The sequence below is a fragment of the Falco naumanni genome, chromosome 6 (assembly GCF_017639655.2).
Source record: "Falco naumanni isolate bFalNau1 chromosome 6, bFalNau1.pat, whole genome shotgun sequence".
Classification (NCBI taxonomy): domain Eukaryota; kingdom Metazoa; phylum Chordata; class Aves; order Falconiformes; family Falconidae; genus Falco; species Falco naumanni.
This window is the reverse complement of record NC_054059.1, coordinates 11353001-11366378: the sequence shown is the minus strand read 5'-3', so window position 1 is coordinate 11366378 and position 13378 is coordinate 11353001.

Genomic DNA, 13378 nt, shown 5'->3' with positions numbered 1-13378 from the left:
CACATCAAACATAATTTGCAACAGTTTATGAGAAGTGGAGATACGGTTTGTAGCACTTGAAGACTTCAGCTTTGCATTTCACACATGCTGTACCCTTCGTGGTCTGTCTGTATATACCACCAGAGAGAGACCCCAGTGCGCTAGCATCCAGCCCATGAGGAGGGAAGCCTGGGGGCACACAGGCCAGGACTGATGTGGTCCACAGGGTCATGGGTATGATCACTTCCATCCATAGTCTGAACCCCAAGCTCTCCCTAGACTCCTCTCATCAATAATGCAGGGAGGAAGAGGGACTTCAGGAACTGGAGCAATAGACAAAGCTTTCCTAGGCTTCCCCCTTTTTTCCCCTCTCTTATTTTTTCTCACCAAGACAATTTGTATCTTAAATTCAGCTACAGTCTTGGTATGGGTTAATGCCAGCAAACCTTGCAATAGCAAGGAACATGAATTTCTCTGCCCTGCTGCATCCTTCTCAGATCTTGCAGGCCCTCACTGCTGAGGGAATCTTCTTTTCTTAGTGAAACGCTGCACCAAAAGCGTCTTGATTGTGAGGCTGCAGGCCCAGAGTCAAAAGGTGACACTCATGAATGCAGATTTAGGAGTGTGTGAGGAACACTGACATTTGTCACAGCAGATAAGAACATTTCTTATTCCCTGGAGACTGATTTTGTGTATAGCTGTATGTAAACAGGCATGGTTTGTCTCTGGCCAGCCTACAGGCAAGGCTGGTCGTTGCCTGTGCTCTGTTCTGTGTCAGACTTGCGATGCAGCCCTGATGTGAAGTATTTGAAGTATTTTCTGCCTTCATTTATTTTTATTTCTAAAAAATACTGTTCTTTGTATTCACTTTTGCCCTGGTTACTTTCAACGCTGGATGCAGCTGTGCTCTGTGCTAGGCTGGGGAGGTGACAGACAGCACTGCTCAGCACCTGGCTTCCCTTGTCACCTGGCTCCACACCACGCGAGAGAACACCAAAGGTTTGCACTTCCTTCCCTAAATCCCACCCTGAGGTTATAGATACTCAAGCTAAGGCAGCACTCTGCAGCATGACTCATGCAGGGTAGCAGGTGTGCGTTCTCTACTCTGAAGTCCAATTGGGAAAAGAAACCTTGAATGGTGCCTGGGTCTCAAGAGAAATTTTAGCTTTGTTCCCTCCAGTGCCATGGCTCCTTAGGGCAAGCTCTCATACTCATCCAGTGGTGCAGACAGGATACAGCTGTGATGATGTAGAAATATATTTTAAACTGGTTAACACTACCTAACTACCAAACTAACACTACCCTAAATGTTGAGGGTTGCTTAGGAGATGAAGAAGGTGGCCTGGGAAAATATATCAGTGATGTTAACCTAAGTCACAGCATTTCCTCATGGAGCAAGATAGCATCACTTCTGTCAGGTTGTGAAGTTTTATAGTATATGATAAAAAAGTTGTCTGTTTCTGGGTTCTCACATCTTTTTTTTGCCTTTTTTTAATTAATGCTACAAGATACCATAATTTATTTATGTCCTTTCAAAGACTCTAAATCTGAAGTCTTGTTTTTCAAGATAAACAGAAAAAATTGAGCAGAGAAATGCAGCTCTTACAATATAAGAATCATCTGGTTATTCTTAATTAAATAAGTGGGAGTAACATAAACAGAGTTCAATGAGTTAAGATTGGAATATCTACTTTATAATTTGTCTTAGTCTCTTTACGTGCAGTACACTATACAGCATTTTTATGTTGTGAATGCCTAACAACGATATTTTTGATTTAGACTGATAATTTACAAAGTGGAAAAATATACAGTTATCAGATCATTTGGACAAGAAAAGATATGCACATGTATCCAAGCAAAAAATTTCTCAGGTTTCCCACAAAAGAACAAGTTACAGTCAATCAAAAAGGAAAAGCATCATGATGCCTTGAGCTGTGCAGTCGTTCTACTGTAAAGCTGAATACAAACTCATTACTAAATCATGCATATGATGATGCTGACCAAATCAGAAAAGGTTTATGTGGCTCTGGCAGTACAATGTGTTTCCATCTGCCTGGAAATACTCTGTCTGCTGCAAATGCCTCAGGGCTCCCTGTCACTGCAGAAATTCTTCCCTGAGGGTTTATGTTGGGAGAGGAGGTATTCATCAAGCCCGATTTTCTTATAATTTGTTAGCAGAGGCACTCCATACACTTCAATTTTTGGCATTGGCCATGACAGCAGAAATTGTTGCTTTCATACGGAAGAAAGGACGGATGTATTGTGTCCTCTACAAAGTACTCCTCTGGGTTATGTGGCAGCACTCAACTAGATTCAGAGAAGTGACTTAGGCTTTATATTGCTTAAACTTCAGTGTTGCAGTAGCCAGTAGAAGTACAGATTGGAAGTCCAGGCAATCCTGATGGCTAGAATTGCCTACTTAAAGGTATTCTTCCTGAAGGAAATGGGAGTACCTGGACATTTCCTATTAAACAGCTGGATTCTGTTCAGGACACTCATCTGTACGTGGAAACACGGACTCATACTTCTTCTCTGACAGTGGTATTTAGTTTTACTTCTGCAGTAAATGCTGAACCTTAGGCAAAACAATGCACTGGGACTTTGTGGAATCTTCTTTCTTTTTTAACTGTAGTTGTTTCCTCATGTATAGAAGACATGAATATCCCTTAGGGAAAAGAGCAGATTCCCCACCCGTGCTGCCCCTTAGCCCTGTGGGTGATTTCTCTATTTCCCGAGTTTAAGGGCTTCACTGTGCATATAGGTACCACTGAGGGATGTTGGAGAGCTTGCTAAGAAGTGCAATTCTTTTGTCAATGGGCTTATAAAAATGTGTGAATAGTTATAGTGTGTCACACCAACGGTCCATTTCCCTCAGTACCCTGTCTCTCACAACAGTCAATAGCAAATGCTGAGGGAAGGACTTGTACAGACCAAACACAGGGTGACACATCCTTTGAATAGTCTCTGCATGTTTGAATACACTGACTGGTGACTCAGGCCCTCCCTGAGCTGGGTGTGCTGGATGTGGTACTTCTGTACTCAGTAGTCTCTGACATATTTGTCTGTAAAGATTTTACACCATCTCTTTTTGAACCCATGTAAAATTCAGTATTCATGTTCCCTGTGGCAAGGAGTTCCACAGCTGAATTAAGCACTACATAGGGGTATGCCTTTACAGTCTTAGACAAAGTGTGCTCTGAGAAGAAATGCTTATTTTCTGAGTCCCTGGTGAAGACTTACCTCTCTCCCTGTGCACATGCCTAGCCATAGAAACACTGTCTTTTAAGGCATTTTACTAGTGGAGAGTCAAGTGCTGAAATATGGAAGATTTACAGGGTTTGAGGTATATTTTATGAGTTCCAGTGGTATGCGTAAATGTTGGACTTATGCTTTCAGCTGTGTAGCTTAGTCTTGCAAATCCATGTCTTTGTACTTGCCTGGAGCCAGGCTAGAATGATTCTTTCAAGAGTTTCCACCCCATGAAGTGGTGTATTATAATTCTGCAATGTTGAAGCTATTCAGATCTGTGGCAAAACAAAATTAATCTGAGTTATTCTGTCATGAAAGATGGAACAATGAGGATAAACGATGCTGGCATCTCACAGGTTATCTTAATAGTTTTGTTCAGTTCCTGCTGGAAACTTGATTGGTAGCTGGATTTGTCAAAGCCTAGAACTGCCCAAGAACATACTTCAGCTATCAGTTAAGTGTTTTCTAACTTTCTTTGAATGTGAACTCTATAGTGAAAGTTAATGATAAAACTTTAAACAATATTTCCAGTGGCAAAAGAAGCTTTACTTAAGCTTAGAGGTGCTGATAATGTGCAAACTTGCATGATACGTAATAGGTGAGGGATCCTGAAAAATATGTCTTCCTTGTCAATAACTAAGTAAATAATTTTTGCAGAGATCTCAGAAAGCTGGAAAGAACCCATCACATAGGACAGGATGATGTGCTTTTTTTGTGCTCAAGGAACACAGTATGCTGGATAAGGTAAGAACCTGCGAATTAGGCTTTACTAGTTTTTAGCAGAAAGTGTCTAAGGGAGACATAAATCTGAAGATTGTCAGATGTTCAGTATCTACGTGTGCCTAGAAAAAGAAACAAAGCTTCTTGCAACAACAAAAACACTTCTTCTTTGATGTTGATTTGAAAATTGTTGGATTTTGAAAGAGTAAATGTGATGTCTTTTTACTAGACTGATTTGTTATAATGTCGCCCAAAATTATGCCTCTAATTTGTCAGTCTGAGCTCCAAAATTAAGCCTAAATTTATGGCGATTATAATACTGTCATAACAGAATCAACCTACTTTTTCTTTTGCAAATAATGGCAGTTATCCACAGCTATTACATCTAGAGGATGAACATAAAAACTTTACATAAAAATACAGTAGGACTATTACAAAACAAAAGAGAAATGAAGAGTGTAAGGAAAAGAAAGAAAGAGAGGGAGGGAGAGGGAGAAAAGGAGGTCAGTCCCATTCATTTACTTTCTAAAATGCTGAACCTAGTTGTACAGCAGTGCTCATGCTGTCTCAGATGAGTCATTTGAGGCTGAGGAGCCTTTATGTAACTTCTTGAGGTGCTGCATGGTGACTGGTGCTAGGGTGCAGAAGTTGCTATGTAATCCGAGTCTCCGGCTGTGGAAGCCAACCATCCCTCAGAGGTGCCAACATTGTGAGGGTCTCTGGCACCCTGCTGCAAGCCCAGCCTCATCCTGCTGTGGAGTGGTGGAGCCTCTGCAAAGTCCTTGTCTTTTCGCTCCTGCAAACTGGCTCCATGTCCTTGCCCACTGAAGGACATCTCTCTGGGACTGCTCTCTAGGTTATTTTGTTAATCCCGTGAAGATTTTTGTGTATGACTTACAGCTGTCACTCTCTCCACCTCAGGGTTTGGAAAGTAAGATAAATGTTTAAACTCACATTTAAAAATTCTCAGCTAAGTAGGTCAATACACCCCTTACAAACTCTGTTTCTTTGTGAGGTTTGTTTTTTGGCTTACCCGATGGCTGCAGGCAAACTGTTCTTTCTGGCTATCATGGAAAAGTCTTCTCTCCAATCTTTCAAAACTTTTCTATGTTCTTCAAACACCTTGCAAGTATTTTTCCTTCTATTTGCTGGGGAGCATCAAGTCTCAAGGGCTGGATTTTTTTTTAAGATAGATGTAAAGTATATCTATACTTTCTTTGCAACCCATGTCAGGGAGTAAACCCTGGCTTGACTCAATGTCAGTCACGCAGAATCACTCTTGGGACAGCCTGGCCATGTACACGTTGAATATCAGTTGGATCACATCCAGGCCCGATGCCTATCACATAATCCTTTGTACCTGCTCACTCAGAGCTCTTTCTAGTGTGCAGCACATACCATAATGCCATATCTCGCTGAGAGAGCTGAAACAGTAGTATCACAGACTCTCTGCTTCCTTACCTCCAATTCTCATTTTAATTGTATTATGTAATGTATAAGAGCTGTTTGTCCTGTTGTCAAAATTTGTATTTACTGGAGAAGGGGAATCAAGGCAATAGCAATTACTGCAGTCATTTGAATAGCGACCTGGTTGTGGTTTACATCATCTAACTGTCAGGTTTTGCAGTCTCAGTCCTTGGAGGTTTTCAAGATCTTTCTGGATAAAGCCCTATGTAACCTTGTCTGACCTCATTGCTCACCCTGCCTTGAACAGCAGGCTGGGTTAGATGAAATCCTGAGTCCTCTGCCCTGAATTTTCCAGTGGTCCTGTGATCCTGTGACCCCTCTCAGGAGTAAAAAAACCATCATGCACACTAGGTGTTTTACATATAGTTTGTTTGGTTTTCTTAATATCTGAAGTAAATTACTGCTAAGGAACAAAATGAAAAGAAAAGAAGAAACTTCCAGAACTGCTGTTAGTGGTCAGAAAAATCACAGGGCGAATCTTTAGCCTAAAAACATGGCTAGGAGGCCTTAGAAAGTTGTCCGATATAGGACACATTTCAGACATATGACAGCAATTTCCAAGCATTTGGTTGCAGCATTAAGGTCTGGAAAGATGTACCTCTGGGGTCCACACCCTCTTCATTTAAAAAAAAAATGACTGATGCTGTGGCTGGTTGGCAATGGAACAAACAGTGGCTTTTTGAACAGCATGAATGGATATCATATAGTGGCATTACTTAAGGGCTAAGTTTATTTAGACTTTGGCTTATTTGGTGACTTGAAATATGAAACCTTTAGTCAGGTCCTCAATCACGGAGATCGGACTCCTCACCCTCCCTCCTTTCCGGTAGGCTGTATGCGGTAAGAGTTAGTCCTCAGGGAGAGACAGCTAGTATTTACCTGTGTCTAAACTAAACACAAAGTTTTGAGCAAGTTTTATAAATAGTTTGAGTGTATTTTTTAAAAAAATAATTCTTAATCGCTTCTGTCTATAGAAGCCATTGTAGCTGCTACAAAAACTGATTCTGTAAGAGACAACTTGTGTAACATAAGGTTGACTCATGTGCTTGTCAAATGGATGTAATCTAAAATAGGATGGAGGTTCTGAGAAGTTTTACCTACATAATTAATGTCTACCTACCTCTACTTTACATAGCTATTGCTTCTTGATAGCATGGTGGAATTGGTTGGAAAGTGAAGGATTTTTTTCTCCTTTTTTTTTTTTTTTAAATGCAAACTAAACTTAAACATAGTTTACTTAGTTTAGCTTTTGACCAATTTCCAAGCAGAAAGCGTGGTTTTCATTTTTAGAAAGAAAAAAAGCTGTCCTGCAAGAGGTCACATCCTACAAAAACTTTCCATTTTAACAACTACTTCTAATTCTGTTTTCTTTTTTTCGTTCGTTCACCTTTTCTGGTCATTCCAAGATGGAGGAAACCAGGACTGAAATAGTATAGTCTCCACCATTGTTAGGTGCTTTTCTTTCCCTCTTGTCAATTCTATTTGATTTCCTTGGGAACAAATCCCTGCTCTGTCCTTTCTGGGATACATTCATCTCTCTGGGTATGTTTCTGGTCCCTCAGCTCTAGAGCAATCTCATGGATTTTCATCACGCTGCCCAGAGACCCCATAGCCTGATCTTCTGTATATGATGGAGTACAGAATTTCAGCAAGTTGCCCCTGTATTTAGCCTAATTACTTGGTTTAGACTTTTGAAAAAGCATTCAGGTTTGATGGGAAGACATACAAAGAAGCAGCAACACCACCTTCCTTGGCAGTCTATTCAGGAAGATATCCTCTGCTGGTAGTAGATGCCTCATTTCTAATTTGCATTTGATTGATTTTAGTGCCTGAGCGTTAGACTTTTTTACACTTTTCTCCCATAGATCAGTGCCTGATCTATTTTCTTCCTATGAAAGTGTTGGAGAGGCCTCTCTCAGTCTTCTCGCTCTGATGAGTTAAAATACGCATCTCTTTAGTCTGTTGGTTATGTGGGAAATGATCTTTGTCGCCAGTATGAACGGCTTTCAGGTCAGTCTGCTTTGGAAAGGAAGCTGCCTCTGCCTACGGAGATACACTGGTCTATGAAACCGACTGCTTTACTAACACCCCTTTTTTTATGGATAGATGAATATCATAAATAGCTGTTACAGAAACACACATTCATTAAAAAATCTGCCAGTTTTTATGTACTTAATTAAAAGTGAAGCTACAATGTATGCATGCATGTACTTCAGAATGCTGTGATATGCTACTCTATGACATTATGGAAACACTGGCTTTAGAAATTAATTTTTTTAAAGCATAGTTTAAGTTTACAGTTTAGGTATAGTCTATAGTTGAAGATAATTGAATCCTCGGGGAATTCTCTAGAATGAAATAGTGTTAATATACACTAAATAGTTTAATGAAAGTAAGGTTTTTCTTGGCTGTTTCAGCAGTATTTGCAATGAGGAGGGGTTGCACTGACCTTTTGAAAACCCTCAGAGAGCTAAGGGAATAAGGGTGGGTAATATAAAGTGATTAATGAAGCTTGGTAAATGGAATTTCATCATACACAATTGTGAAAAATACTGCCATAGGAAAACAGATTTTTGAGGACAACCTGTCATCTTTTGTAAAAAAGTTTAACTTGTCTCAGTTTCATAAAAACAGCATGTTTGTACATGTTTCAACGAGCCCCTACTGTTATGATTGAACATTTTACAATCAGTGAAAAATGCTAAAACAAAATTAAGGCATGACTTCAACTTTGCAATAAAGGCATTACATGAACTTGCTTCCTAAATGTTCTGCTCATATGTATCAGGTAAGATACAGTGTATCAATCAAAGTTAAGGGGCTAAATGCAGCAAATAATGCAAAAAACCTCAGGTTTTTTGTATCAAAGTTACAGAGATTTGAACAAAGTAGAGAATACAGTTTTGAGTCCTGACCTCACTGAAGACAATGATTTCAGTGCCATCGATTTCTGTAAAGCCAAGAGTCTGCTTTGAGGATGCCCACAGAGGAAATCTAAAAATTCAGCTACACATAAAAACCTGTTCTGGATACCGCATTTACTTGCACTTTGGAGGACCTTCAGCACATCAGAAACTAGAACACAGGGTCATTCCACAGCAATTCATTATAGTTCTGTGAGATCCATCAACTGCCAAGAGCTATTGTTCTGGGAAAAACAGGGGGCAACGTCCTCATTTTCATTCCATTATGGTCCTTCTGTGCTGCTCCATCAGTTCAAAAGGGCTGTAAGGCCAGGGAACTTGGTCAGAGGATTATCTTTACTGTAGGGGAACTCCTAGGTGTATCATTTGTAGATTTGCTCCTCAGACTTTCACATCTCCCATAGTATCGTTATGTAATTCCTTCTTTAATTCCCTTTCTGAATCTCATTTCAAAAAGTGAATCTCTCAAAACCTTGTAAAGTCTTAACAATGCTGTCCTACATTTGATGTGTTTCTTAAAAGACAGTGCTTTGCTTTGTTGGGGTATTTCAAAGCATGAATACAGTATTGCATACAATGCAATAAAACAGTATTTACAGATTTGATCACCATTACTTTTTATGGGTATGGTTAAAATATGTACAGGTATTTTAATAATAACAATTAAAATATTGTGAAAATATAAGCATATAATTCCAAGACAATAACCTTTTTTTATGCTATATTAACAAAGAAGAAGCTTTTTGCTTATTTGGACATTGCTTGTTCTTATACCAGGCTTTGAACAAATAGAAACAAAATCTTATACTTTCGAACAGGCCCCGCTCCAAAGCTTGTCAAAATTAATGTCTGTCTTTAGGTTTGATTCACTGAATACTCCAGGAGGACACTTAATCTACAGTCATCTTACATGCTCTGCAGATAACAAGATATATTTGAATTACTTGTCTTGACTCCCTGTTTAGATGTTTAACAGAAATTGGTATTTTTAGGATGGGATTCACTTGATTAATTTAGAAGGCTCATTCAAATGTTGGTTTCTTAAGGAGTCATATAAACGTGGTGTGAAAAGTTCATAGTTCACTCCATTGTCTATCCAGCGAATGTGTATAACTAGCTGTAGACAAGTGCAGAGTCCACATTTGACGAAGTGAATCCTACTCACTGTGCCTGGAGTAACGGTTCAAGTTGGAAAAGAATTTGCAAATAACATTATTTACTAAGAGAGATGTCTTCAGGTACTAGGAAAAAAGCTCTTAATATCAGTGCAGACCGGATTTTCATGAAATTCTACCCTGATAGCTCAAGGCAAGTTTCAGTGCATGGCACACCCTTCACCAGCATAGCGTAACGCATTTTGGCACATTCCATCATCAGAACCAGCGTCAGAGGTGTTATTACTGAGCACTTTTCAGAGAGGTTTATATCCTATGCTCCTGTCAGTACTTTCCAGCAAACGCAACTTCTTCAGGCTTACGTCCAAGCAAGGAATGTGCCCTCCTGCTACCATGGAATGATCTTCCACTCACCTATTTTTAGTGTTCGGTATAATTCTTGTCTACTCACTGTGAGTGATAAAACAGACTTTTGCTTCCTTCCTAATTCCACAAGCTGCTGAATCACAGTTTCTGCTAGGACCTGATCCAAGGCCTATTGAGATTAATTAAAAGATTTACCCATCCCCTAAATGAGCTTAGTTGCAGACCTTGAGTTCAGTGATGCATAAGACAACCAGCTAAGCTTTTGGAAATACAGAATATTGTCCTGGAAGAGACTATAGTGATCTTCTGGTTCAAATTTCCACATAGCATAGGTGTTCAGATTTCCCTGTGTTTGCCTCATTTCATGGAAACATTCTTTGTTTGCACCACGATCTGGTCGAATGCCTGCTGAATCCAGATGAATGTCTGACCAGCCAAGTCCACTGTCTAATGCTAAACACAGGACAGGGCATTGACCATTCAAGTCCCCGCTGTCGTAATTTTGTTGAAATTTCCTCCAGTATTTTAAGTACTGTAGTGCTTAGGTTTTTACATTAACCAAACAGTACTCCTTTCTCCACGTGATATTAGAGAAAAACAGACCTTGCTGAGCATGGGTTTATTTCCAGCCAGTCTTCATACTGTTAGTAGAGCTTGCTAGGTGCTGCAATCCTTATTTACCAAGGCTCATTAAGGAACCAGTCTGGTTTTCTGTATTTACTTAAACACATTTTTATTTAGAGTATACCTAGGCTGCAACTCAAAGGTGTGATTTCAGCTGATACAGGTACATATATTCGAGCTAGACTTAAACTGAGTTGTATAGAAACCGACAACAGTATAGCTGTTAGTTGCCTGAGACATAGCCAGTGCTGTCGATGACTTTCACAGCCTTTACAGGCTCTGTTTGTAAGAAACCATGAAGGATTAGCAAAATTAGGTTCCTGAGGGACCAGCGAAGGTGGTAAAAGTGGAATTTTCATTATGGTGACATATCACAGATGGGTGTAAAACTTGAGTCTGGTAACGCTTGCTTAACTCCCAAATGTGAAAATTGAACAGAGAAATTTTTTCAGCTAGCTTCCCTGGTTGGCGTGCCGAACACAACAACAACCTGTTTTACCTCCCAAATTGTGTCTCCAGAGTATCCACTCTACCGGCTTGGAGCAGTTGAAGATTATTAAAACCTTTCATGTTAGGTTATACTGTTTCAAAATTATTCCTAATATGCAGGAGTCTGGTCCAAAACAAATTTCCCTCACACGATGATTTCAGTAAGCTGCTGTGCAGTTCCCTGCTTCAAGTTTTGTGCACAAGTCTCTCAGGTGTTTGTCAGAGCCAGACATTGAAAACCTGCTTAGGTCTAGACACTGCCAAATGGTTGTTTCTATAGTCTTGAAAAGGATGTGCAGCTAAGGTCTTTTGTTTTGTTAAACACAGATCTCCTAGCAGTTTCGTAGGACTAATGTAATCTGTTTCTTCTGCCTGTTCTGGACGGACAGGTATTCTTTAGCTGAGGATGTTTTGTGCCCTATAACAGAAGCTGGTGGGTGTGCAAAAGGTTTTCAAACCTAGGCACCCCTAAGTTTAAATTTGACAAATGTAACACAAACTTTTTTGAGTTACCAGTCTGACCTAGATAAAACTAAAGAGTGACATGTAATTGCCTAACAAAACCTTAGTGTAGACAACTGTAAATGGAAATGAGCAGATAAAATAAGCGCGAGGGTATGAAACAGTCCTGTAATCAGCAAGGCTGCATGATAAAAGTCCAACAGAACAAATAGTTTAACACTTAGAGAGTGTGAATAGGATACCAACTTAGCCCAATTCTCTATAACTGTGTTTATTTTCCAGTTACTCCTGAATCGTTTTTATTCTCTGTGTGCAGAGGAATGTGCAGAGGAAGATTGAGATACATGGTGTAGTTATCGTGTACACTGGCTGTAGGGCTGAAGTTGGCTTAAAATGTCCTTGTTTTACCTCATATCTGCCCACGCTCCACAGTTTCCCATCTACATACTGTGCTGATAGCCACCTGTGGGGCTGTGTTGCAAACGGGGCCACTGACATGAGCCGTGTTAGAAGTAAACCTCTCTCCAGAAAGAACTATACGACATAGGCTGCCGGGTAGTGTCGGGAGGGCTGCGGGCTGCAGAGCTGTGAGGTGCTGAGTGGAGAATGGGAGAGGGAGCTCCTGGGGCTCATGGGAACCATCACACAATATAACTACTCCCAGTCCAGGTACAGTATTTAGTGTCATTCGGTCACCAAAGAAGGACCACATTTGGTAAAAGAATGTAGGAGTTGAAGTGGTGTTTTGTGGAAATCACAGCTTATGTTACAATGAAAATCAGCAGCTGCAGAGCACTTTTGAAAATCAAGTCTTGTTTAGATGCTGGTAAGATGTGACTCTTAAAATTGTGTCTGAAGTGAGCTATTATGTATTTAAGTTTCCTGCTAACTGGGAACTTACTGAATCCTTGCATACCATATTTGATTCCTAAATTATATGTTTAACCATGAAAACCTTCTACATGTACCTACAGAGCAGTATATCCTATTTGGAAATGAAATAATGAAAAGGGTCTTTAAGGGTCTTCTGACAAGGCAGAGGGAATCAGAGGGTGGTATAAATCCAGCAGAGGAAACTCCATGTTGGATTAGCAAGGGAATAAATGGGATATGTTCAGAGGATTCAGGGCTTGAGATCTCCAAGCAGTAGGACTATCCTCCATTAATTTGACCTGTCTCTGAGTACATGAATATACCTCTAAGAAATGGAGCTTGCATGTTGTTATGGCATGGCATCTAACGCTTAATTTCTGTTTATCCATTTTTTTATTAGTGATAAATCTATCCAGGACAGATGAAATCCTAGTATTAATAATCCATTTCTTCTCTTACTTTCTGTTGTAGGATTCCTTTATTGGTGTTTTTGTAGAAGGAAAGATCAAAAACATATACAAAAGTATCTTTAAATACCAAGCCCTTAGGAAAGTAAAGGGAAGATGGGATATGTGTGCGAATACTGTTGCACAACTGGGCAAAATCTGTGACATTTGCAAGGACTTTCACTAATGGACTTTTGGGCTACATCCATGCTAATGAATTAAAACAGTGCCAGCAAATGATCTTGGGACTAGAGGCTGGTTGTCTCTACCCTCAGGTTGACATTGGCTTTGCCCTGGCCAGCAAGTGCTCTCTTCACCAGATCACGGTGCGGTTTGGGGGTTAGCGTGTGCCACGCGCAATAGGAAGTTTGGATGTGGCCACCTGGTTTCGGAGACTAAGAGAGCTGATCAGTATTGATAGGTATGCTGGAGTGCCAGCTGGGCTCAGTGCCAGAGACTGGAGAAATGTGTATTGTGAGAGTAACTTCACCATTCCGGGCTGGGGTGCTTGGGATACAGCACTACCTGTAAGCGCTTCTTCCCACCATCTCCAAGAAAAGGAGCGGCATTGACTGTTCATCTTCCCTGCCTGTTTCTCACAAACAACAAGTTAAGGACTTACAAATAACAGCAAACATCTCCCAAACGCTGCCTCATCGTGCAC